Genomic DNA, 25,370 nt, shown 5'->3' on the forward strand with positions numbered 1-25,370 from the left:
CAATTCTCACTCCTGTCACTCCCACAAGTTGTGTGTGTTTCAATAGCTTCGGTTTTCACAGAACCCCTCAGATTCACAGTCTGTCTTCCGCTCAGTCTTGCTACCAAGCTTCCAATCTATCACAGCCTCCTCTCTGGCTGGTCCCAAGCTTCGACTCTCTTCACAGCCTCCTATCCAGGCTGGGTCCCAAGCTTCGAATGCTTTTCTGTCTCTCAGAGCTCAGAGTGTCAGCTCTCTGGCTCTGCCCACTCTTGGTCTGTCAGCTCTTGCTGCAGATTAACCCCTTATCCATCACACCATCTCTTTACCTAGTGGACCATGTTTAGGGTTGCTAGGTCCCTCTCTGCCACCGGCGGGAGGTTTTTGGGGTGAAGCCTGAGGAGGGCGGGGTTTGGGGAGGGGAGGGACTTCAATGCGATAGAGTCCAATTGCCAAAGCGGCCATTTCTCCAGGTGAACTGATCACCTTTGGCTGGAGATCAGTTGTAATAGCAGGAGATCTCCAGCTATTGGGGAGGGGCCATGGCTCAGTGGTAGAGCATCTGCTTGACATGCAGAAGGTCCCAGGTTCAATCCCTGGCATCTCCAGTTAAAGGGACTAGGCAAGTAGGTGATGTGAAAGACCTCAGCCTGAGACCCTGGAGAGCTGCTGTCAGTCTGAGTAGACAATACTGACTTTGATGGACCAAGGGTCTGATTCACTATAAGGCAGCTTCATGTGTGTTCATGTGAGCTAGTACCTGGAGGTTGGCAACCCTAACCATGTTGCTTGTCCCTTGTAAGAGATCTCACCCATGCATCCACCCTAAGTGTACATTTCTACTTTGTCTTATTATTGGATAGCCTCCCGTTTAAAAAAAAAGTACATTTGCCCATTTTGGGGCCTGAATGAGTAATTATAAGCAATGAAAGTCTTCATCGCTTTGGAGGAAGGGAGGTTTGTTTGATTTACTATCCCTGGGAGAATTCTGATTTTATGTTTCTTAAATACAACGTTTACAGCATAAGCCGAATGTCACTTTATACTTCTGTCGTGGAGGGCAGCTTAGCAGCCAAATGCCAGAGCTATCCAAATGCCCTCCTGCTGTTCAGCTCTTTTTTTAAGGAAATTGCTCATAATTGCTTGCAACATTCGTGGCGATATAATATATGGTCACTGCAGTCTGTCGAGCTGAAAACAACTTTGTCTTCTTAGATCCCCCGCCTCCCTGATATCAATGAAGTTCAGGTGTTGTTAGGGGTTTTTTTGGCCTTACTTCACTGGTTCCTTTTCATTTTTATAGCCCATGTAAATATCTACCATTTTCTTTCTTTCTTTGGCATGTTCACCAGAACCAAGTATTTTCTGCTTTAGAATATCATGCTCCTGCTTCCAAAAGCAGGAATTTACTTTGTAATTCTGTCTTATTACCTTGCCTCTGTTGAGGAAGAAAAACAGCAACTGTCACCAGTCACTGTGTTCCCCAAGGACTAAGAAAATAGGTAATGACTCTAGGGTGTGCAATGAAGTTTCAAATATGAATTATTAGAAATATGCACACATATGTGTGTTTTAATGGAAGTCATGGAGATGCCAGCTGAACCTCAATGGAGAGGGCATGAAGTTGCCTTATACTGAGTTAGACCATTGCTCCATCAAGGCCAATATTGTCTACTCTGACTGGCAGTGGCTCTCTGGGTCTAAGGTAGAGTTCTTTCACATCCAGCTACCACCTGATCCTTATAGCTGGAGAAGCCAGGGATTGAACCTGGGACCTTCTGCATGCCAAGCAGTCACTGAGCCACAGCCCCTCCCCCACACCACTGAAAAAGCCCTGTCGCTGGTTGCCTCCCACCTCCCATCTGCGGGCAGGGGCACAGAGAAGCTTTGGAAGGGGCGGGCTGGAGGCGGTGCTTCAAGAGCTCCGGTGCCAAGTGTCTATCGTAAAATATTCCTTATTAAATGTATTCCTTTTTTATTTTATTTGCTTGAAAAATAGCATACAAAGCAGGTCAAACAATATTAGCAGCACGGTCTTAGTTTCTTCTCAAGAATTTGTATTATGAGTATTTTAGTAATGTTATATTTCCATTTTCTTTTGTTGTCATATTTCCGTTTTCCTTCGTTGTTGCATTCTCATTTTCTCTTATTAACATTTTTTAAGAAGCGGGTCAAACAATTAGAGCAAAACAACTCAGACATCCATGGACATTTTGGACATGGCCAAAAAAATAATTAAAAAAAAGCTTCTTCTTTACTGTGCTTTCAAATGCCCTTATCAAATAGCAAAATGTGATTTGCTGCTTAATACTGACATGTCATCTCATTCACCTTTTGGTGGCTTTTGTTAACCCTAACTTGGGCCAACAGAAGCGATTCCTCATCCATTAGCAAGTACTCCATGCCCGTGGGATATCTCTCTTCCTCTAGTGCTGAAAAGAAACTTCTATTTTCTTCTTAGCCCCTCCTGCCTCCATCTTTGCACTGGGATCAGGTTTTCCTTGTGTTTCATACCAGGCAAGTAAACAGATCTCTGTGCATTAACCAAGAAAAGGGAGAGACCCAGAGAGACAGCAGGAGGGCAGCAAATTCAAACACTCTCACTGAAGCAGAATAGCTGTCCCAGGGCAAAAGCCTCACATTGTCCGTAACCTGACGTTCAGACCATTAATCAGGCACACACCCCCAATAATTAATCGCTATGTCTTCAGCTACCAGTAGAACCTGTTGCTTTAGCATTTCTGTTGCCTAAACACAGGTTTGTGTGCACATGTAAAGAAACCTCCATTTCATTTCCTGCATTATTAAGTAAATCAATTTGGTAATCTGAAACGTTTAGCACTTAAGTAGCAGTAGCGATTATTATAGGGTCAGCTTCGTGTGGCAAAAGACAGTTCTGACCAATTTTTGCGGAATCGAGTGGCCCCCGATAATATAGAACTTCTGTATCCATGGGATTGTTGTGAATAAATGTCCCGTGTGTTGTGTTTTCGGGGCATGGGGGGGATACCAAAAAAACTTGTAAATATGGCCAGTTGTATTCTGTACTCGTAAGTGATGGTTTTTTAAAAAAGGTTTTACAAAGGAGATGGACTTACGTCCTCACTGAAGCATGCTGGAATGTCTCAGTAGTTTTAAGTTTCGCTGGGTGTATATATTTGTGACAGTAATGAATCACAGACGAAGGCAGATGAGCCCTAGGCTGAATGGACATAATGGTGTGACCACACACAGGCATGACAGGCCAAATTGGGAGAAAAGGTAAAGTAACAGAGAAAGGATTGTTTCTTTCCGAAGGCCCCAAGAAGCGATTGTTAAGAAAATGGCTTTGTAAAAGAGCCCTTAAAACGACGAGGCAGAGCAAACCATTTCTTATATTTTACAGTATCATTTCTATCTTTAAAAGGCAGTGTGTAAATCTAATGGAATCTCTATACATAAAATGTTCGGCTAGAATCATAAAAGTTACAATTTTTTTCTGTAATGATACTTTATAGATTTGAATAAGACGTATAAATTATTTTGATTTTTATACCCCATATAACAGGGTGGGGAGACAGATAGAGAGCAAATGCACTAAAGCGATGTATTAGAGGTTTTTTTAAAAAAAATCAAAGACAATCCCCCCTCTCCCTCAAAAAACTAAAAGTAATTATGGGGAAAATATATTTCTGGAACCACTGAAACGCTCAGTGGAATTATGTCATTGGAAAGCGAATCTATTTAACATGACATTGTTTTCTGGATCTTATGGCAGCAGCTCCCTTGCATTGTTCTTAATTAGGAAGTGAATTTGAAAGCAGTCCACTTTGCTTCTTAATAGCATGTGCTCTTTTCCTTTGCTTCACTGCCCAGAGCATCTGGCTGAAACTGGATGGGTGCCGAAACTTATATGAACATAGAATCTGCCTCATGGTGTGTCAGGCTGTTGGTCCATCTTGTAATTTTGTAAAATGCAGCCAGAAGAAGAGCTCTGGTGAGCTCCGAAGCTTGCACAGTGTTTTGTGCCAGTATGGATGATCCTTATAAAAGCACACAGATTTTAGATCATCTAGCCCAGTATAGTCTACTCTGACTGACAGAGGGGGCAATCCTGAACAGGTATACTTGCTTCTAAGTCTCATTTTATTCAATGGGGCTAACTCATAGGAAAGTGTTCATAGGATTTCAGCCGGAGGCCATACAGCCATGACTAGTTTGAAGAGGAGAATGGTGTCTCTCCAATATGGAGTGTCAGAATTAGGGCTGTTGAATTTAAAAAAATTCGGTATAGTTCTGATTCGGCCGAATTCGGCCCGTTTAGATTCGGGATATGCCGAAGTCCGAACTCCCCCACTTCGGATCCGTTCAATTCGGCGGGAATTCAAAGTTCGGGAAAAAAATTCGGCCGAATAAAGCCATTAAAAACACAATCGCGCCTTTCCGCGTCTCTAGGGGGGCATTTTTGGGGTTAGAGGTCCCAAACTTTCAGCAGAGCTTCAAAGGACGTTTATTGAAAGACTCCCCAAGTTTTGTAAAGATTGGGTCAGGGGGGGCTGAGATATGGGCCCTGAAAGGGGTCCCCCCACCCTTAATGTGCATCTCTCAGCAGAGCTTGCCGCCCACGCACAAAGCCCCCAGCCCCGACAACAGTTTGCAAAACAACTGCAAAGCAACACAATCTTGTAAAACAACACCTTTGCAACAGGGAAAACCAGAAGACACACAACTGAAACCTCCCCCCTCAAACCAGGGAGCGAGAGACTCGAGGGGAAACACACACCCCAGGCAGAACTGACGAAAGCCCCCTTTGGCTTCCCCCCCCCACCCACAGAAACTGCTCCCTCCCCACACACACACAGACTCTGCTTCCCCCACACACACACACACATACACAGGGGGAAAATTATAGATTAAAGCCCCCAAAGGGGTCTTACTGTGGCTGTCTTCTGTTCCATCAGGAGGGGCTGGAGAGGACTTGTAATCCAAGATGATTCCAATTAGGCACGGGACGTTTTGCTCTGGAGAAGATGCACACAGGATCGGCTGATCCATTCATCCCAATAGGGAAAAGGGGAAAGGGGAACGCCCATATCTCGGGACCCCCTGACCCAATGTTTACAAAACTTGGGTGGTCTCTTAAGAACACTGGTCTGAAACTCCGCTCAAAGTTTGGGATCTGCACCCCAAAAAATGCGCCCCCTGCAGCCACGGAAAGAGAAAAGGGGGGAGGCGATATTTCTGCCCCCACTGAACCCATCTTTACAAAACTTGGGTGGTATCTTAAGAATAATTGTCTAAAGCTATGCTGAAAGTTTGGGGGCTATATCCCCAAAAAAGCGCCCCCTGCAGCCACATAAATGGAAAAAGGGGGGAGGAAAAAGGGGGAGAGCTCATATCTCGAGACCCCCTGACCCAATGTTTACAAAACTTGGGGGGGTATCTTAAGAAGCTTCATCTGAAGCTCCACTGAAAGTTTGGGGTCTGTACCCCCAAAAATGCGCCCCCTGCAGCCATGGAAAGAAAAAGGGGGGGAGCCCATATCTCGGGACCTCCTGACCCAATGTTTACAAAACTTGGGGGGTATCTTAAGAAGCTTCATCTGAAGCTCCACTGAAAGTTTTGTGTCTGTACCCCAAAAAATACGCCCCCTGCAGCCACAGAAAGGAGCAAATGTGCACAAGCACTCCCCACACACACACGAGGATTTCTCTCTCTCTCTCTCTCTCTCCCTGGCCGGGCCGCACATCAGCTGATTCCTCCAGTACTCAATCCTGACTGATTGGCCAGAAGAAGACCCAGCTTGGCCACCGATTGGCCGGGGGAGGAGAATGCTGCTTACTGACGATTATGCTGCTTACTGACGGCCCCGAATTTGCCGGATTTATTCGCGAACTCCCGAACTCGCTGAATTCGCCCCCCCCCCCCGGTTGCCCGCCAGTTTTGAGTTCGGTTCCTCCCAAACTAAAAACCACCGAATCAGGGGAAATTCGGCTGATTTTCAGTTCGGGCCGAACCGAATCAACAGCCCTAGTCAGAATCATAATACCAATCAAAATACATCTCTGACCAGGTATTGTTGACCATTTGACCACTGAAGTTAGTGGAACTGTTTCTGGTGTGGCTTTCTTGGTGGCCCTCGTAAACAAATGAGGCTGCCTTATACTGAGTCAGATGCTTTGGTCTATCAGTATTGTCTGCTCTGGGGTTGCCAGGTTCCCCCTGGCTGCCAATGGGGGATGGGCGGGTAGGGTTGCCAGATCCAGGTTGGGAAACTCCTGGAGATTTGAGGATGGAGCCTGGGGAGGACAGGGACCTCAGTGGGGTACAATGCCATACAGCCCACCCTCCAAAACGTCCATTTTCTCCAGGGGAATTAATCTCTGTAGTCTGGAGATGAGCTGTAATTCTGGGGGATTCCCAAGTCCCACCTGGAGGTTGGCATCCCTAGCTGTGACTGGCAGAGGTGCTCCAAGGACTAAGGCCAAGTTCTCAGGTCACATACTACCTGATCCTTTTAAATGGAGATGCCAGGGATCAAACCTGGAACTTTATGCATGCAAGCACATACTCTAACACTGAGCTGCAGCCCTACCAAACATGCCACTCCAGTTTTCAGACATGCTTCTTGAGGACATGGGGAAGTCTCCATGTCACAGAAATGTCTGAGGCAGAGGTTTTTTGACATACTTTTGATGGCTTTTTTGTGTCAGTTATTAGGATTAGGTAAATGGCTTGCTCTTTCCTTGTACTGCATTTTTTGTGAAATGATGGCTAGTTTTAATGATATAAACTGCTTCGAGTCCTGTAGATCGGAGTATAGTGAGATATGAATGTTTTAAGTGAAATGAACTCTACTCATTTTGCACCTTATACATCTGCTATGATTTGTCATGAGGCTACTTCCACAATAGATGAACATCTATTTGTTCATATATACAGATGGGAAAATGAGTTTTTTGTATTATAGGACAAATAATCCATAAAAGACAGATCTTTTAACTGAAAATGCTGGGGATTGAACCTGGGACCTTCTGTATGCCAAGCAGATGCTCTACTACTGAGCCAGAATATATTCTTTGTATTTTAGCACATCCTGCTTTTGCTGACTGGAGATTTTGGGCAGGTCATTGAGAGGACTGCATAGAGGCTAAGTGATTAAGGCTGCATCCTAAAACTACTTGCCTGTATTGAAGCCCCATTGAACAAGTAGACCTGCATTGGATTGCTCTGTAACAGTGCAATCCTAAGCAGAGTTCTACCCATCTAAATCAATTGAAGGTGTAGCTCTGTTTAGGATTGCACCGCCGATACAGTAACTAGTATGGAACAGTAGCATATGTGGCCATATACTCAGATCCCTGCCTGTATCGCTCCCTCACATTTATGAGCAAATAAACATTAGTATAAAATGTCATGCTAACAGAATCACACCTTTTCCCAGTGGACGGCTGCCAAAATCAGAAGGCAAAATCACCTTTTAGCAGCCTCTCTAAAACGTCATCTGTGGAATTAAAAAAAAAATGTTGGCAGATCACTTTAATGTGTTTCCCCTTCTCCTTCCCTCCCTCTCTTCCTCCATTTTTCATAAGAATATGTCTGAGAAGGAGGATATTGTGACTGACAAGTCTTGACTTGTGTGGGTGTACAGAGACGAATCTCAGGGAAAACCCTCTCAGCCAATCGGATCTGTCCTTTTACCCAAGCCATTTCATAGTGAGCGGTGTCTTCCTTGTTTGCAGCTGAGACCCCGTCGCATTTATCAGAAGCAGAACAAGCCTATACTATAATACCTTCTCTTCCCTTTCACGACAGCTGCTGCTTTTCATTTGTTTGTGTGCTCCCTCCAACCTTCCCTTGCTCTCTGTGGGAGGCTGTGAAGCATCCATTCAGGAGGATTCAATCGCATTTATATTTTGATAATGCAATAACCAGGTTTCTGTGTTTTTAGATACGTATTTTAATATCAGTTTTTCACATGTGTGTATCTTTGTACATTCTTAGCATTTTGCAAGAATAGATATATTCCTGCTCGAAATGGAAATCCACCCTCCCCATTCTGAAATCTGAGGATTGTTACCATGGTAGAAATCAAACAAACATGTGAAGTGGAATATTCTATGTATATATTTCTTATACTGTTTTCAAGTAGTTCTTGGGTGCTGTTGCAGATTCCTCTTTCCCAAACCTGATGTTAGTTGGAACTCCCAGAGACCAGCATTACTTCTGCCACTTCCATGTGTTGGTTTGTTCAGTCCTGCGGCATAAGCCACTGTTAGAAGACAAATGTAAGATGCCAAGCTTTAAGGGATGGTCTGGCAAGAAGGATGGTGTTGAAGACTCCTCAACTGGTTGCTTCAGGGGTCTTTAACATCCATGCCGAGGTTATCTTATTTAGGGTTGCCAGGTCCTCCCTCTTCACCAGCGGAAGATTTTTATTGGCGGGTGGGCGGGTGTGCACAACATGCTTATGCTACTTCTGGGTTTAGTCTCAGAAGAGTTTGAGTCGTAAGGGCCCATTCATGATGCGGCGCTTCCAGGACTAAACTGGGAAGTAGCGTAGGCACATCACACGCAGCCGCTGCTCAAAGCAGGCTGTTGGATTGGCAGGCGATTGCCCGCCGGTTTCAGCCAACCTAATCTTTTTGGGAGCAGCTCAGGATTTCATGATTTCCATAACAACCATGGGCCTGTCTTTGGACTCACACACAGAGTGCAGGTCACTTTCTTGATCTGGTGTTCTAGCAACAAAAAGGTGATCTGAAAGTGGGAGGAATGGAGGACCGGCTACTCCCATATGAACCTACCTGTTACAATCATCTTCAGAGGCCCTGCTCTCTTTGCCTCCACCATCTGAGGATGGGTTGGTGACAATCTGAGAAAGGTCCTTCTTGATCATAACATTAGAACTCCCTCCCCAGGGAGCTTTGTACATCTTGCTCTATCATTATCTTCCACCAGCAGGTGAAGACTTTTTTGTTTGCTGTTCCCTCACTAACTCTTATTAGCCCTCCTCCCTGTTCATGTGTTTTTCTGTGTTCGTGCTTATATGTTGTATAGTTGAAGACAGCGACAGTTATATGGATTGGCTGGCCTCTCTGCCCCCCCCCCCATTCCCTCCTTGTTTTCCTTTCCGTCCCTTTTCTATTTGTTTATTCTTGCCTCTTCTTTTCCCTTCTCTTGTTCCTTCTCCATCCCCATTGCCTTTCCCTGGTGGGCCTCTTGGAGGTTTTGGCCTCTCCAGGAGAGGTCAGTTTTGCATTTTCTTGAAAGTCGTATTGCAGTTCTTTCTGTAAGTCAGCTTGCTTTTGAGTGACTTTTCAGTCACTAAAATGCATTGAAAGTGGATTGAAAGCACATTATTCACCATATGTGAAAGCACCTGAGAAACCACTGCTTTTAGAAATAGATCTCCTGCCACCCACTTCCTGTAGGGTTGCCATGTCCCTCTTCGCCACCAGTGGGAAGTTTTTGGGGTGGAGCCTGAGGAGGGTGGGGTTTGGGGAGGGGAGGGACTTCAATGCCATAGAGTCCAATTGCCAAAGCGGCAATTTTCTCCAGGAGAGCTGATCTCTATTGGCTGGAGATCAGTTGTAATAGCAGGAGATCTCCAGCTAGTACCTGGAGGCTGGCAACCCTAACTTCATGGTGTTACAACCAATGGTAAGATCCTGCCATCCTTCAGAGAAACTTGCTAGAAGAACATGACAGAGGGCCAAAAGACTCTGGCGCTGGCCTCAGCAAGAGGGCTGCATTATAAAGGCCAGCCAGGAGAAGTGGCTGGTTGCGGAAAGAGCTGAGTCACCAACTTTCCCCAGATATTCAATATAAGGCACCTTCATGAGTGTTCGCGTGCGAAAGACATTTTTACCCAATCTCCTGAGATACGTTGCATTTCTCACTTTTCCAGGAAATAGCTTCTTTAACTCCTCAAGCTGCATTCTCTCTTCCAATAAGTGCCTGCACCCCCATGCGGACTGTCACAATCCCCCCCACCCCGTCCTTTTACCTGCTCTCCATGCCTCCCTGTCAGCTGTAGCAGAGTCTAGCCTCAGCTGCAGTAGTAAAAATAAATTAATAACAATGAAAATAAATGATACATGTTGAAACAAACAATTGGATCAGGAAGAAAACAGTGGTGTGGTAGAAATGCTTACTGCAATGTTTTTGAATTCCTATAAATGCCAAATTATTTTGAAGATCATATCTTGAAATGTAATAAGGTACATTTTCAGTATGATGAGCAAATGTGAAATTGATGAGTACCCTATAAAGTGGAGATTAGCCTACAAATGGTTTAGTTTTTGCTATTCAGGGAGAGGGGGAGGAGAACTGTCTTCTTAAAATTCTGGTCCATTTTTTAAAAAGTAACAATTCTCTTCCTTTGCTCTGTTTATCTGTTTGGGGTGCCTAAATTTGGGTACTACAAAGAATCAAAGACCACCTTATAGTTCTTAAATAAGCTATCCCAATATTCAAATAAATAACTGAATTGCATGAAGGGATTCTCTACAAGGTTGTGGCTTCTGTGACATCATATCAGGGTGATCACATGACAGCACAGCCGTATTTTGCAGTTTTGTTCGAAATGCATGCTTGGTGCCCAAGCTACACAGTGTTTCATGATAGGGTTCCCAGGTCCCTCTTTGCCATCGGCGGGAGGTTTTTGGGGCGGAGCCTGAGGAGGGTGGGTTTGGGGAGGGGAGGGACGTCTATGCCATAGAGTCCAATGGCCAAAGCGGCCATTATCTCCAGGTGAACTGATCTCTATCGGCTGGAGATCAGTTGTAATAGCAGGAGATCTTTTGCTATTACCTGGAGGTTGGCAACCCTAGCCATTGAACATCTCACTTCCTAGGCATTACTTTCACCCCTTGTGCCCTGATCTGCTCTACCAAAATAGGAGGAAATAACATCAGCAAGAGGAATGACCTTTGTCTGGCTGGCACATTTTATTATGAGGTAAGATTTACCCTCACAACAATGCTGCGAGGCTGAGAGTGTGTGACTGACCCTACGTCACCCAGCAAGCTTCCTTGGAAGAGCGGGGATTCAAATCTGGGTTTCCTGCAGCCTAGTCCAACACTCTAACAACTAGACCACACCACTCCTTCTTGTGACTGAAATGGTCCAATCAGGTTGTCTTGACACCCTGTGAGGTAGGTGGGGCTGAGAGAGCTCTACGAGAACTGTGACTAGCCCAAGGTCACCCAGCTGGCTTCATGTGTAGGAGTGGGAAAACCAACCCAGTTCACCAGATTAGCGTCCACTGCTCATGTGGAGGAGGGGGGAATCAAACCCGGCTCTCCAGATTACAGTCCACCACTCTAAACCACCATGCTTAACCATTTCACCATGCCATTCTCCTTAATTTGGACCTAATCAGTGCATTCCTAAGGAGAGTTACTCCAGTCTAAACCCATTGAAATTAATGGGCTTAGACTGGAGTAACTCTCCTTAGGAATGCACTGAAAGTGGCTTATCACATCATTCTTCCTTCCTCCACTCTATCCTCATGGCAACAACCCTGTGAGGCAGGTTAGGCCTGAGAGTGTGCGATTGGCCCAAGGTCTCCCAGCAAGCTTCCATGCAAAGAGGGGATTCGAACCTGTGGTCTCCCAGGGTCTAGTCGAACACTCTTGCCACTACACAACACTGGCAGGAGGGTGGACACAACTACAGAGAACAGGACAGATGGGGAGAAGGATAGGGAAATACGTAACGCTCCATGTTCTGAACCAGATGGTTGAATATGTCATTCCCTTTGTTTCGTTTTGGACTGCTCATATTTTTGTTGCTGGTGATTTGATGATTTGTTTTCTTTTACACCATTCTTGGACACTGTAAATATGCGTGTGATTCATACATATCGATGCATAAATAAGGCTGGAAAAGTTTACATTTTATTGGAAGAAAATGACGTGGGAGAGCCAAATGGCATGAAAATAATTCAGTTCACACACAGGAGAAGCAAAATCAAAACTGGGAATTTTGTGGCACAGTCTGATGGATGTCTACTCATGAGTAAGCTCCACTATGTTCTATGGAGTTTGCTGCCAAGGAAGCGTGCATACAATTGCAATCTTGAACTCCAGTCAGCAGGGATATAGAAATTCAACAACATCCGTAGTTCATTTGTTCATTTATTTAGAACATTTCTATGCCATCTCTAGAGAACCTGCTCATCTTCTTATGACTGCCCAATAATCTGTGAACCTGGTTTATTTAGAGGACTTCTCCATAAATTTTGAAAACTCTTTTCTCCTCGCAATTGTGATTTTGAGAAATTTGCTGTATGAGAAAAACTGAGATCCTTGAAAAGCTAAATCCTCTGCCAAGATGGGGAGGTACAGAATAGGGAACCCCGCTGGTATAATAGTAAATATGAGACGCTGGTGTTACACATTTGTTGGATCTGATCAATAGATTTAGATTCTCACCTCCCAGAGAACATTAAACACTTTTAAGCAACATGTTTTTAAACATGCCTTAGGCCTGTGCTGAACAGTCCCCCAAAGCTCCAGTAATTGAAGAGGATTTAAAATCTGGGCTTTAATGACTCATTTAAGGAATTTAAGGAGAAAAGGGAATACATTACTCTGTCCGTAGTGGCAATTAATGTGCTCCACGGAGGATTATTTAAAATAGGAACTACTCTACCAAAACATACATGCAATCACAGGAAACTTCTCAATGGATTCTCAGAAGCTGCAAAAAGAAGGAAGATACAGACTTTACAAACAAGCATTTAAAAATAATGTTTAGCAATTATTAATTTTGTGTTTTGTTTGTTTGTTCTACTGCTGTTCTTCATTATAGCAGCTGTAATAATAGGCATAAGAAACTATACTGTAAATCAGGAAGATCCAAGTTCAAATCTTGCCTCAGATGTGAAGTATTATGTCCCCCCAATAATCCTTGTAATCTTTGTGTATTTGTATCTTCCTTCAGGAAGCTTGAGACAGTAGGTTGGATCGAGAGGTGCATAACAAAATTCCTGAGCTGAAGATATATTCAGAAATCACTAGTTTGGGTCATTACCATGATTTTCTGGAATGGTAACACAAATCTGAGATTCTTAGCAATTACACACACACACACAAACCCCTCCTGGAATCATCTGTGTTGTTTTTCATCTTTGGGCACTGCTAGCCGGCTACAGCAGGTGCTCATGTTTTCTTTGATTCTACTGATTTTCCAAGCAGTATCATTTCTCTCTTCCAATCAGATCCTTGCAACGGAGGAGATTTCTTCTCCTGAACAGAGATTTTGGAGAGGGGAAAATGAGGAACTGAGGCAAATAGTGGTAACAAGGCAGGAAGTCCTAGAACAGGGGTGGGGAACCTTTTTCCTGCCAAGGGCCATTTGCACATTTATGACATCATTCAGGAGCCATACCAGGTGTAGATCTCCCGGTGGGGGGGAAGAGGCTAGGGTTGCCAGGTCTCCAGCCACCACCTGGAGGTTGGCAACTCCAGGGGAGGCCACACAGAGAAGGCCTGCAGGGTGCCCCCCCTCCCCCCTCCCAGGCGGAAGGGCAGCCAGCAGTGGGCCCGAGCAAACGAGGTGCCAGGGGGGCGCAGCCCACAGTCGATCGGCAAGGGAGGAAGGAAAACAGAAAAAGAGGAAGAGGGAGGGAGAAAGGGAGAAAGAAATGGAGAGAGAGGGAGACAGAAAAAAAAGGACAGAGGGAGACAAAGAAAAGGACGGAGGGAGACAAAGAAAGAGACAGAAAAAGAGGGGGAAAGAGAGGGAGATAAAAGGAGAGTGACAGAAAAAGAGGAGGAAAAGCCTTCCCCCCGCACACACACACACACTTGCGCACGCTGGCCCCACGCGACCGGGCCTCAGCCTCCCCTGCCCACACACACACACACACACACACACGGCGGTGCACAGAGCCCCACACGACCGGGCCCCAGTCTCCATGCCCTCTCCTCCCCAGAGTCCACAAAAGGGCCCCCCTGAAGCCCGATCGGCTCCTGCATGCATGCTCTGCTGTCGGGAGCCACCAGCCTCTTTCCCCCTCCCTCTCGCTGCTCAACAGCCGACAGTCGGCGAGAGGAGGTCCAAAGGGCACCGCAGCGGCGCTATAAGCCGTGGCGCCAGGAACACCCTCTGGGATGGCCGCCCTGCGCCCCGCCTCTGCAGCAGGGCCCCGAAGCTCCCGAGGGCCACAAAAAAAGGCCTCGGGGGCCACATATGGCCCCCGGGCCTGAGGTTCCCCACCCCTGTCCTAGAATGTCTAGACAAACTGCAAACTAACAGACCAGGGACCAGACGGTATTCATCCTAGAGTTCTTCAAGAACTCAAATGGGAAATTGCTGAACTTCTAACAAAGATATGTAATATGTCCCTTTGATCAGCCTCTGTACCAGAGGACTGGAGAATGGCCAATGTAACACCCATTTATAAAAAAGGTTCCAGGAGGGACCCAGGAAATTACAGGAAAGTTAGCTTAACGTCTGTTCCGGGTAAATTAGTGGAAAGCATTATTAAAGATAGAATTGTCAAGCATATAGAAGGGCAAGGTCTGCTGGGCAAAACCCAACATGGCTTCTGTAAGGGTAGGTCCTGTCTCACTAACCTATTAGAGTTTTTTGAAAGTGTCAATAAGCATGTGGACAGGAATGAGCCTGTGGATATTGTGTATTTGGATTTCCAAAAAGCTTTTGACAAAGTCCCCCACCAAAGACTGCTAAGCAAACTTCATAGTCACGGGATAAGAGGACAAGTCCTCTTATGGATTGAGAGCTGGCTGAAAAATAGGAAGCAGAGAGTAGGAATCAATGGTCAGTTCTCACAATGGCGGGATGTGAGCAGTGCGGTGCCTCAGGGATCTGTGTTGGGACCGGTGCTTTTCAACCTGTTCATCAACGACCTGGAGTTGGGGTTAAACAGTGAAGTAGCCAAGTTTGCAGATGACACCAAATTATTTAGGGTGGTTAAAACAAAATCAGACTGTGAAGAGCTCCAGAAGGATCTCTGCATACTGGAAGAATGGGCATTAAAATGGCAAATGAGATTCAATGTGAGTAAGTGTAAAGTGATGCATATTGGGACAAAAAATCCCAACTTCACATATACACTGATGGGTAGGGCTGTGAAAAAAAAAATTCGGTATAGTTCGGATTCGGCTGGATTCGGCCCGTCTGGATTTGGAATATACCAAAGTCCGAACTCCCCCACTTCGGGTCCGTGCAATTCTGCGTGAATTCAAAGTTTGGGGGAAAAAATGGCCGAATAAAGCCATTAAAAACACAACCGCGCCTTTCTGCGGCTCCGGGGAGGGGCATTTTTGGGGGTAGAGGTCCCAAACTTTCAGCGGAGCTTGAAAGGACGCTTCTTGCCAGACCCCCCAAGTTTTGTAAAGATTGGGTCAGGGGGGGCTGAGATATGGGCCCCAAAAGGGGTCCCCCCACCCTTAATGTGAATCTCTGAGCAGATCTTGCCGCCCACGCACAAAGCTCCCAGCCCCGACAAACAGCTGAGCTGTGGGGAGCAAGGGCGGGGCAGGTGCGAAGAAGTTTGCAAAGCAACACAACTGCAAAGCAACACAACTGCAAAGCAACACGTTTGCAACCATGCAAAGCAACACCTGACACCTGGGAGTTTGCAAACCATGGAAAGGGACAGAGGCAGCTAGCTATGCATAATGAGCAGGAGGAGGTGGAATTTCCCCTTTTGCATCGGACTCAAGTCGGGACCAGGAAAATGCATTCTTTAAGTCACCATTTGAAAACCAGTTTTGAGCAAGCATCAAAATAGAGACTCGAGGGGGCACACACACTCCAGGCAGAACGAGCGAAAGCCCCCTTTGGCTTCCCCCCACCCACAGAAACTGCTCCCTCCCCACACACACACACACACAGACTCTGCTTCCCCCCACACACACACACACAGGAGAAAAATTATAGATTAAAGCCCCCAAAGGGGTCTTACTGTGGCTGTCTTCTGTTCCATCAGGAGGGGCTGGGAGGAATGGGTAATCCAATACGATTCTGTTTAAGCACGGGAGGTTTGCCTTGGATTTGCCGCTCTGGGGATGCATACAGGATCGGGTGATCCATTCATCCCAATAGGGAAAAGGGGAAAGCCCATATCTCAGGACCCCCTGACACAATGCTTACAAAACTTGGGGGGGTCTCTTAAGAAGGCTCGTCTGAAGCTATACTGAATTTTTGGGGGTTGCACCGCCAAAAATGCGCCCCCTGCAGCCACGGAAAGAGAAAAGGGGGAGCCCATATTTCTGCCCCCACTGAACTCATCTTTACAAAACTTGGGGGGTCTCTTAAGAAGGCTTGTCTGAAGTTATGCTGAATGTTTGGGGGCTTCAACCCCCAAAAAGCGCCCCCTGCAGCCACGGAAATGGAAAAGGGGGAGGGAAAAGGGGTGGAGCCCATATCTCGGGACCCCCTGACCCAATGTTTACAAAACGTGGGGGGTCTCTTAAGAAGGCTTGTCTGAAGCTCTGCTGAAAGTTTGGGGTCTCTACCCCCAAAAATGCGCCCCTGCAGCCACATAAAGGAGCGAATGTGCTCACCCACCCTCCCACAAGGATTTCTCTCTCTTTCTCTCCCCGGCCGGGCCGCGCAGCAGCTGATTCCTCCCGTACTCAATCCTGACTGATTGGCCAGAAGAAGACCCAGCTTGGCCACCGATTGGCTGGGGGAGAATGCAGCTAACTGACGGTTATGTTGCTACGCCCCGAATTTGCCGAATTTATTCGTGAACTCCCAAACTTGCTGAATTCGGCTCCCCCGTTTTCCCGCCATTTTTGAGTTCAGTTCGTCCCAAACTAAAAACCGCCGAATCAGGGGAAATTCGTCTGTTTTTCGGTTCGGGCCGAACCGAATTGACAGCCCTACTGATTGGATCTGTGCTGGCAGCGACAGACCAAGAAAGGGATCTTGGGGTGGTAGTGGATAGCTCAATGAAGATGTCAACCCAGTGTGCGGTTGCTGTAAAAAAGGCAATTTCCATGCTGGCTATAATTAGACGAGGAAGAGAATAAAACTGCTGATATCATACTGCCCTTGTACAAATCCATGGTGAGGCCACACTTGGAATACTGTGTACAGTTCTGGTCACCACACCTAAAAAAGGATATTACAGAGCTTGAGAAGGTGCAGAAAAGTGCAACCAAAATGATTAGGGGACTAGAGCAACTGTCCTATGGGGAGCGGTTAAGACGCTTAAGGCTGTTTAGCTTGGAAAGAAGGGGAGACATGATAGAGGTCTATAAAACTATGCATGGTTTGGAGAGAGTGGACAGGGAGAGGTTTTTCTCCTTCTCCCATAATTCTAGAATACGGGGTCATCTGCTAAAGCTGGAGGGTGAGAGATTCAAAACAGATAAAAGGAAGTATTTTTTCACACAATGCATAGTTAAATTGTGGAATTCCCTACCACAGGATGTGGTGATGGCTTGCAGCTTGGAGGGCTTTAAGAGGGGAGTGGACATATTCATGGAGGAGAGGGGTATTCATGGCTGTTAGTTAGAATGGATACTAGTCATGCTGCATACCTATTCTCTCTAGTATCAGAGGAGCATGCCTATTATTTTGGGTGTGGTGGAACACAGGCAGGATGGTGCTGCTGCACTCGTCTTGTTAGTGGCTTCCTAGAGGAACCTGGTTGGCCACTGTGTGAACAGACTGCTGGACTTGATGGGCCTTGGTCTGATCCAGCAGGGCCTTTCTTATGTTCTTATGTTCTTAGGAGCACAGAGGGCTTCTAGCCAATCCCCTTTGGAGACAAAACACAGAGAGCTACAGTTCTCTTTCCCTCCGTCCTTTGTGGGGGTGGAGCTCTCCTGATTTTTGCAAGTTTTATGGCTGGGAAAATAGAGATGATCATAGAATCATAGAGTTGGAAGGGACCACTAGGGCCATCAAGTCCAACCCTCTGCACAATGCAGGAAATTCACACCTACCTCCCCTCCCCCACACCCCTAGTGACCAAAGGATGGCCAAGATGCCCTCCCTCTCATCATCTGCCTAAGGTCACAGAATCAGCATAGCTGACAGATGGCCCTCTTACCTCTTCTTAAAAACCTCCAGGGAAGGAGAGCTTACCACCTCCCGAGGAAGCCTGTTCCACTGAGGAACCGCTCTAACTATTAGAAAATTCTTCCTAATGTCTAGATGGAAACTCTTTTGATTTAATTTCAACCCGTTGGTTCTGGTCCGAACTTCTGGGGCAACAGAAAACAACTCGGCACCATCCTCTATATATGACAGCCCTTCAAGTACTTGAACATGGTTATCATACCCTTCTCAGTTGTCTCCTCTTCAGGCTAAACATACCCAGCTCCTTCAACCTTTCCTCATGGGACTTGGTCTCCAGACCCCTCACCATCTTTGTTGCCCTCCTCTGGACACGTTCCAGCTTGTCTACATCTTTCTTCAATTGTGGTGCCCAAAACTGAACACAGTACTCTCGTTGCGGTCTAACCAGAGTGGAGTAAAGCGATACCATCACTTTGCTTGATCTGGACACTATACTTCTGTTGATGCAGCCCAAGACTGCATTTGCCTTTTTAGTTACCGCATCACATTGCTGACTCATGTTCAGTGTTTGGTCTACTAAGACCCCAAGATCCTTTTCACACACACTACAGTTCAAATAAGTCTCCCCCATCCTTTAATCTAAGACCATTGATTTAGCCTGCAATAACTCTGTATAGAATGGAACAGTTTAAATTGGGAGTTACCAGACCACCAGTTTGAAGAGAGCCACACATCCTATAATCATCTTTGGGGCAGACCTGATTTAGCACAACATCCAATCCAAACATAATAAGAGAATTTATACCTTTTTAATAAAATTAAAAAGATGATTACATTGACTCCAGCTCATGAGACTTGAAAATGACAACCTGCAAAAAGGGGATTTGAAATTGACTAGTGTCAGAAATTGACCAGTGTCAAACAGTGAAGACACTCATTGTCAGTTTCATCAGAGCAGGGAGATCAGTTGAAAGTTAAGGCAAAGTCTGAAGATGGTCCTTGTAACTTCATCAGATTCATGTAAAAAGTATATCATAGGTTAATAGAAGCTGGTCATTCTATGGAAAAGTATGCTCTGCTTGAGGGCTGTTCCAGAAGGAGCATTTGAAGAGAGATGCCATGTTAGTGGAGTCATGGGATAGTGCTGACCCCTGCAAGTCCAAAACACATATGAAGGATTAGTGGGGACAACGTGACCAGGACAGTCCAAATGGGACACTAACCATGAATCACTGTGCAAAAACACTACCCATACCAGTGTTCAGATTTACTAGTCTGACATAATTTGTGGGTACCAACACTGCCTCCTAACCTTCATGTCTGCATATGTTATGTCTCACATATATACTGGGATTTAGCGCGATTAAGAAATATCAACCAAGAAATGAGAGCCAGTGTGATGTAGCATTTAAGGTGTTGGACTGAAAAACCCACGTTCAAATCGCCACCCATGCCATGGAAGTTTGCTGAGTGACCTTGGGCCAGTCACGCTCAGCCCTGACCCTGGCTATTATTTGGATGGGAGACCATCAAAGAATACTAGGGTGGTAATGCGGAGCCAGGCAATATCAAACCATCTCCACAGGTCTCTTGACTTGAAGCCCCTACCATGGTCACCCTAAGTCAGCTGTGACAGAAAGAAAGAAAGAAAGAAAGAAAGAAAGAAAGAAAGAAAGAAAGAAAGAAAGAGAGAAAGAGAGAAAGAGAGAAAGAGAGAAAGAGAGAAAGAAAAAGAAAAAGAGAAAGAAAGAAAGAAAAGGAAAGAAAGGAAAGAAAGAAAGAAAGAAAGAAAGAAAGAAAGAAAGAAAGAAAGAAAGAAAGAAAGAAAAGAAAGAAAGAGCAGGAGGCAGCTACGTTCTTTCTTACCTCTATCATACCCCAGTGCAAAGCAAAGGGATTTTATTTCTTGTTTAGCCTGGTAGAAGTCCAGTCCAGAAACAGAGGAGGAGGAAGAGGAGAGTTGGTTTTTATATGCCAACTTTCTCTACCACTTAAGGAATAATCAAACCAGCTTACAATCACCTTCCCTTCCCCTCCCCACAACAGACACCCTGTGAGGTAGGTGGGGCTGAGTGAGTGTGACTAGCCCAAGGTCACATAGCTGGCTTCGTGTGTAGGAATGGGGAAATAAATCCAGTTCACCAGATTAGCCTCCGCCGCTCATGTGGAGGAGTGGGGAATCAAACCTGGTTCTCCAGATCAGATTCCATTGCTCCAAACCAACACTGTTAACCACTACACCACGCTGACTCTCAATAAAGGTTATTACTGTTGGTGTTTCAATTGGTAGAGCCCTGGCCAAATTGCTGAGACACTAGTGTGTGGAAGACACTATCTGGGCTACTGAGAGTCTACCATGGCCCCCAAGAAAAGATTCCTTCTGAACTTCCCCTCACCCAACTAGACCCAACACAAGAATCATATGAAAGCAAATCGCTTTGTTTTCCAGGCTCTGTGGACCCCTACAATCCCCCAGGGCTCCCAGAATTTTCTCCTCCCAATCTCCCCCCCTCAGCAACTTTGGCTGCAGATTGAAAGCCTTCTTATTCTTACCGATAGTGCTTTATGTTGTGACATGCCTGAGTGAGAATGCCGATGTATCTGCAGCAGGTGACCTTGGCGGGGGCAACCGAGGACATTTTGCTGGCCTAAGAGGATACCTTGAAAAAATGAAAAAGGTGCACTTTGCAACTTCTTGCAATGACACCGGGGATATCTGCATGTACATGCAAATGATTGTGTCCAATTCCAAGGTGGGTGGCCCACAAGTTCACCGAGGTCTTACAATATTGCTGTCCTGAGCAATCGCTCGGGTTGCTTCTGCAGTCAAGCCAAGCCTGACTGTAGAGGAAATTAAATTTCTCATGAAGAACAAATGAGCTCGGAGACAGACAGACATGGACGCCTCACTGTAAAACAGGAGCATCAGTTTCTGAGGCTGTATGCCAAGTCAGATTAATCATCGCCGGCCCAAGAGTCTTGGGGCGTTACTCTGATCACCGTCTTTGATATTCTCCTCCACTTCACATGTTTAGTTATTCTTGACCTTCAGCCATCCATGCCCTTGTGAATCTAGGCTCCCATGCAGGAACGGTATTAATATAATGGGAATATATCAGGTTTAAGACTCTCAATGCTTCACATTCACAGTCCAAAGCAGTAGAATCCTGCTCACCAAAGGGGGGAAAAAAGAATAAAGGTGACTAAAAAGCCCTCTTTTGGTCTTTTGAGCTTCTCGGTGATATATAAAGAAAGACAAAAAGGTCATTTCATTTAGTTTTTAATTTTATGCTTGATGGTTTTACTGATATTTTACCCTAGAAATTCAGGAATGTCAGGCCCCTAGATTTTTATTTGTTGTTTGTTAAGATGGAAAGCTGAACTGAAGAGGAGAAAGCACTCTGTGTGTATGTTAAAGGAGATATAGATGATATTTTCTCATGACCTGGATAGTCCAGGCTAGCCTGATGGGCTTGGAAGCTAAGTTGGGTCAGCCCTGGTTAGTAGTTAGATGGGAGACCACCAAGGACATCTAGAGTTGCTAAGTAGTAGTAGAAGGAGGATAAGAGTTCGTTTTATATGCCAACTTTCTCTACCACTTAAGGCAGAATCAAACCAGCTTACAATCACCTTCCCTTTCCCTCTGCACAACAGACACCTTGTGAGGTAGGTAGGGCTGAGAGAGTGTGACTAGCCCAAGGTCACCCAGCTGGCTTCATGTGTATGAGTGGGGGATGGGAAATCCAGTTCACCAGACTAGCGTCCGCCACTCATATGTAAGAGTGGGGAATCAAATCTAGTTCTCCAGATGAAGAGGCAGACAATGGCAGACCACTTCTGATTGTCGCTTGTCTTGGAAAGCCTATGGAGTCACCATAAGTTCAGTGGAACTTGACATGGGGGAAAAAATGACATTTACCCCTAATGGTTAATAAAATTATCTTTTTAACAAGGGAAGTCAGTGCCAGCTCCTCCCTGTTCTTCTATTCCTTCCCCCAAAGATAACTGTCCTTTTCCCCAGACCCATACCTGGGAAGGGAATGTGGCATGGTATAGCCCAAACTCCTCAGATCTCAGAAGCTAAGCAGGGTCAGTACTTGGAAGGGAGACCACCAAGGAAGATTCTGCAGAGGAAGGCGAGGGCAAACCACCTCTGCATCTCACTTGCCTTGAAAGCCCCTTGCTGGGGTTGCCATGAGTCAGCTGCTACTTAACATTATTTTACACGCACACAGCACATACTCTCCTCTCCTTTCACTGAGTTTTCTTTAACTTCACTCCTCTGTTGTACACCACAAATTCATCCTATTCTCCCCCCCCCCATCTTTCTCTGTTCTTGAAAGCACTTGGAGAGGAGGAAGCCTCTACTTCTCCTCCAGGAGCGATCCCCATGCCCTCGTTGCAAAGCAGATGCATTAGAATAACATCTGCTTATGCCACTTAGGAAATAAACTGTCTTTGAACATGCAATGAAGACCACATTCTATCCAGCAGTTCTCCTAACCTACTGAAGAAGAAAGGTAACGAAAAATCCTGTTGCATCTTCAAGACAAACAGATTTATTGGGGCTTCAGATTTTGAGTACAAAAGTGTGTGTGTGTGTTCATGAATGTGGTTGCTTTTTGTAGCAACGATCTGTAATTTTATTACTGTTCACAGTTTTTTTTCTTTATATGCATGTGAATGCATATAAAGAAAAAAAACTGAACAATAATAAAATTACAGATCGTTGCTTAAAAAAAAAAGCAACCAAAATAACTGAAATGTTCTCTGGCAAAGTAAACTCATAGCTTGACCTTGCAAAACTCTATATTGAAATGTATCCTTTATGTACCACATGCCTTACCTGGGCCATGGCACACGTTTACTGATGGCTGATCCAGAACAGATAGCGGGGAAGCAGCTCAATCACAGCCCAAGAGCCTACAAGCTTGGAACAGTGGCTCATCCAGCATGGCCTTTGGATATTCCCAGGTATTTTAAAAACATTATGTTTATAAGCATCCCTCTTTCTGAAATTAAATGCACAAACCCCTTTCCTCCCAAGTGACACCTTTCCTGTGACTTTAGGTTCTGCAATTGTGACTTTTAAAGAGAGCCTTCTCAATCAAGTACCCTATTCGTAATATCCCAGATGTTTACACACCACTTTTTTGTTTTAGAGAGGGCTGCCCTCCATTAATATGTCTATCACAGCTACCTTGAGTCTTTGTTAAAATATATATCAAACTTCTGTGGCAGCGGTGATTCTCATTAATTTTCTCTCTTACTATGTAGGTGGGTGTTTTGATTATAGAAGGCCGTCAAATACTATATTTCATATAATATCAACATTGTTCCCATGCCAGCAGACATGCAGTGAGCCAAGATTTCTACAAGGTAGCATTTCAGATTCTTGCTCTCAGTGAACACTCACAGTGGAGTTATTGAGCATTTATATTCCAAAACATCTCTGAATGATCACAGTTGTCTGGATTATTATACCTCCTGTGATTCCATCACTATTATCTTCTTGCTTATCTTCCACAACTCTACTGTTCACCAGCATCAGGCTTTGCCATAGGCTACTGTTACCCCGAGAGCCAGCATGGTTAAGGTGTTGGACTAGGATCTGGGTTCGAATGTCCACTCTGCCATGGAAACTTGCTGGGTGACCTTGGGCCAGTCACACACTGTCAGCCTCAACCCTGGCAGGTATTTGGATGAGAGACCTCCAAGGAATACCAGGGGTGTGACGCGGAGGCAGGCAATGGCAAACCACCGCCGAATGTCTCTTGCTTCGAAAACCACAGGGTCATCATAAGTCAACTGTAATTTGGCAACAAAAAAACAAAAACCTGTTACCCCTGTTCTGTATTTTATGAGTATCTCATATTGGTTTCTCTAATAAATCTCATGAACATAGGAAGTATCCATACACTGAATTACCCCATTGCATCACTAGAGTGGTACTGTCTATGCTGAACACCAGTTGCACTCTAGGGTCTCAGGCAAAGAAAGGTCTTTCCCAACACCAAAAATCCTTTTAAATGAAGGCACAAATGCTGAATGATGGGCTCTTTATGTCAATTACAAGAAATGGACTGTGGGTGAAAACGCATGGTCGCTTTAGCCTCCTTTATTCCCTGTTTCAGCCAGGATTCAGCCAGGATCAAACACATGCGTTTCGCCGAATGTGCGTTCGATCCTGGCTGAAACAGGGAATAAAGGAGGCTAAAGCGACCATGTGTTTTCGCCCTGTGTTTCAGTGGAGAAGTGGTAGGGGTAACATGATCTAATTCAAGGTTAGGCAACATGAGATCCACCCAGCATATTTTAAGTCCATGAATGTCAGATCTCATTATTTTAAAATTGTTAGATTTCTAGTCCTTGGGATGACAGAAATATGTAGTGCTGACAACAAAGGTCAAACATTGCGTGAAGGAGTCAAAATCCATTTTTTTCTCAGCTACCCCAATCCCTAAATCCATATCCTTGAATTGCTTAGAAGAACTGATTCAAGTCTGACTTGTTTTTTTTTTAGGTAGCCCATGTTCAGAATAAGATCGTTGTAAAACATGTGAATTGTGTCCATCCTTAACATGTCCATTGGCATGATGTAAATGATGAGTTCTGTATTCTGTGATTATGAATTTTAAAACTTTTAAACACTATCGCCAGCCATAGCTGAGAAGCAAATAACAGTTCCCAGGTAACTGTGGGAATGCACACATGGAAAATGTCTCCAGTATAACTTAGACTAGTTTTGACCTTTCCAAAAAGTAGATGATTTTCCAAGTTCTTTGAGGGTACTGTCGCTTGCAATTTGTGATTAAACTGCAGTTTGGACAGAAGGGTGATCTGTGGCTACCAGATCTGGGAATGACCTTCTTCTGGTGCCTGGAGAGTTGCTGTATGATGGAATGTTAATACTGGGCTAGATGTACCTTTGGCTTGAATCCGTATGGGCTTCCTTCTAACTGACATTGCTCCCACTCAGAGCCATAATTAGCTAATTTTGTGCCCAAGGCAAGAACATAAAATTGGACCCCCCCCCCCCATACTTTCATAGTAGTTATCTTGGTAAATAGGTAAATACACAAATAACACAAAATTTATTTTAGTCATGTATACTTTTTCTGCTACAGCTGTGCTTCCAGTTTTGTTTCACACACACCCTAAACTACAGTGTGTGTGTGTGTGTGTTTTTTTGGGGGGGGCATTCACACAACATTGTCATAAAGTTGTCTACCTTCAAGGTTTTCCCTGGCTCCATATGTAGCATTCCAAACCTGTTTTAGTATGATCTTTCCAGGAAGATGGTACTCAAAGCAGGCTTGGTCCTGGTATGGATGGAAAAGTGCAGATTTCCAGACCTTCCTGTCCACATCCAGTGTCATTTCCTCTCCATTTCCCCTTAT

The sequence above is a fragment of the Euleptes europaea genome, chromosome 9 (genome assembly GCF_029931775.1).
Source record: "Euleptes europaea isolate rEulEur1 chromosome 9, rEulEur1.hap1, whole genome shotgun sequence".
Taxonomy (NCBI): Eukaryota; Metazoa; Chordata; class Lepidosauria; order Squamata; family Sphaerodactylidae; genus Euleptes; species Euleptes europaea.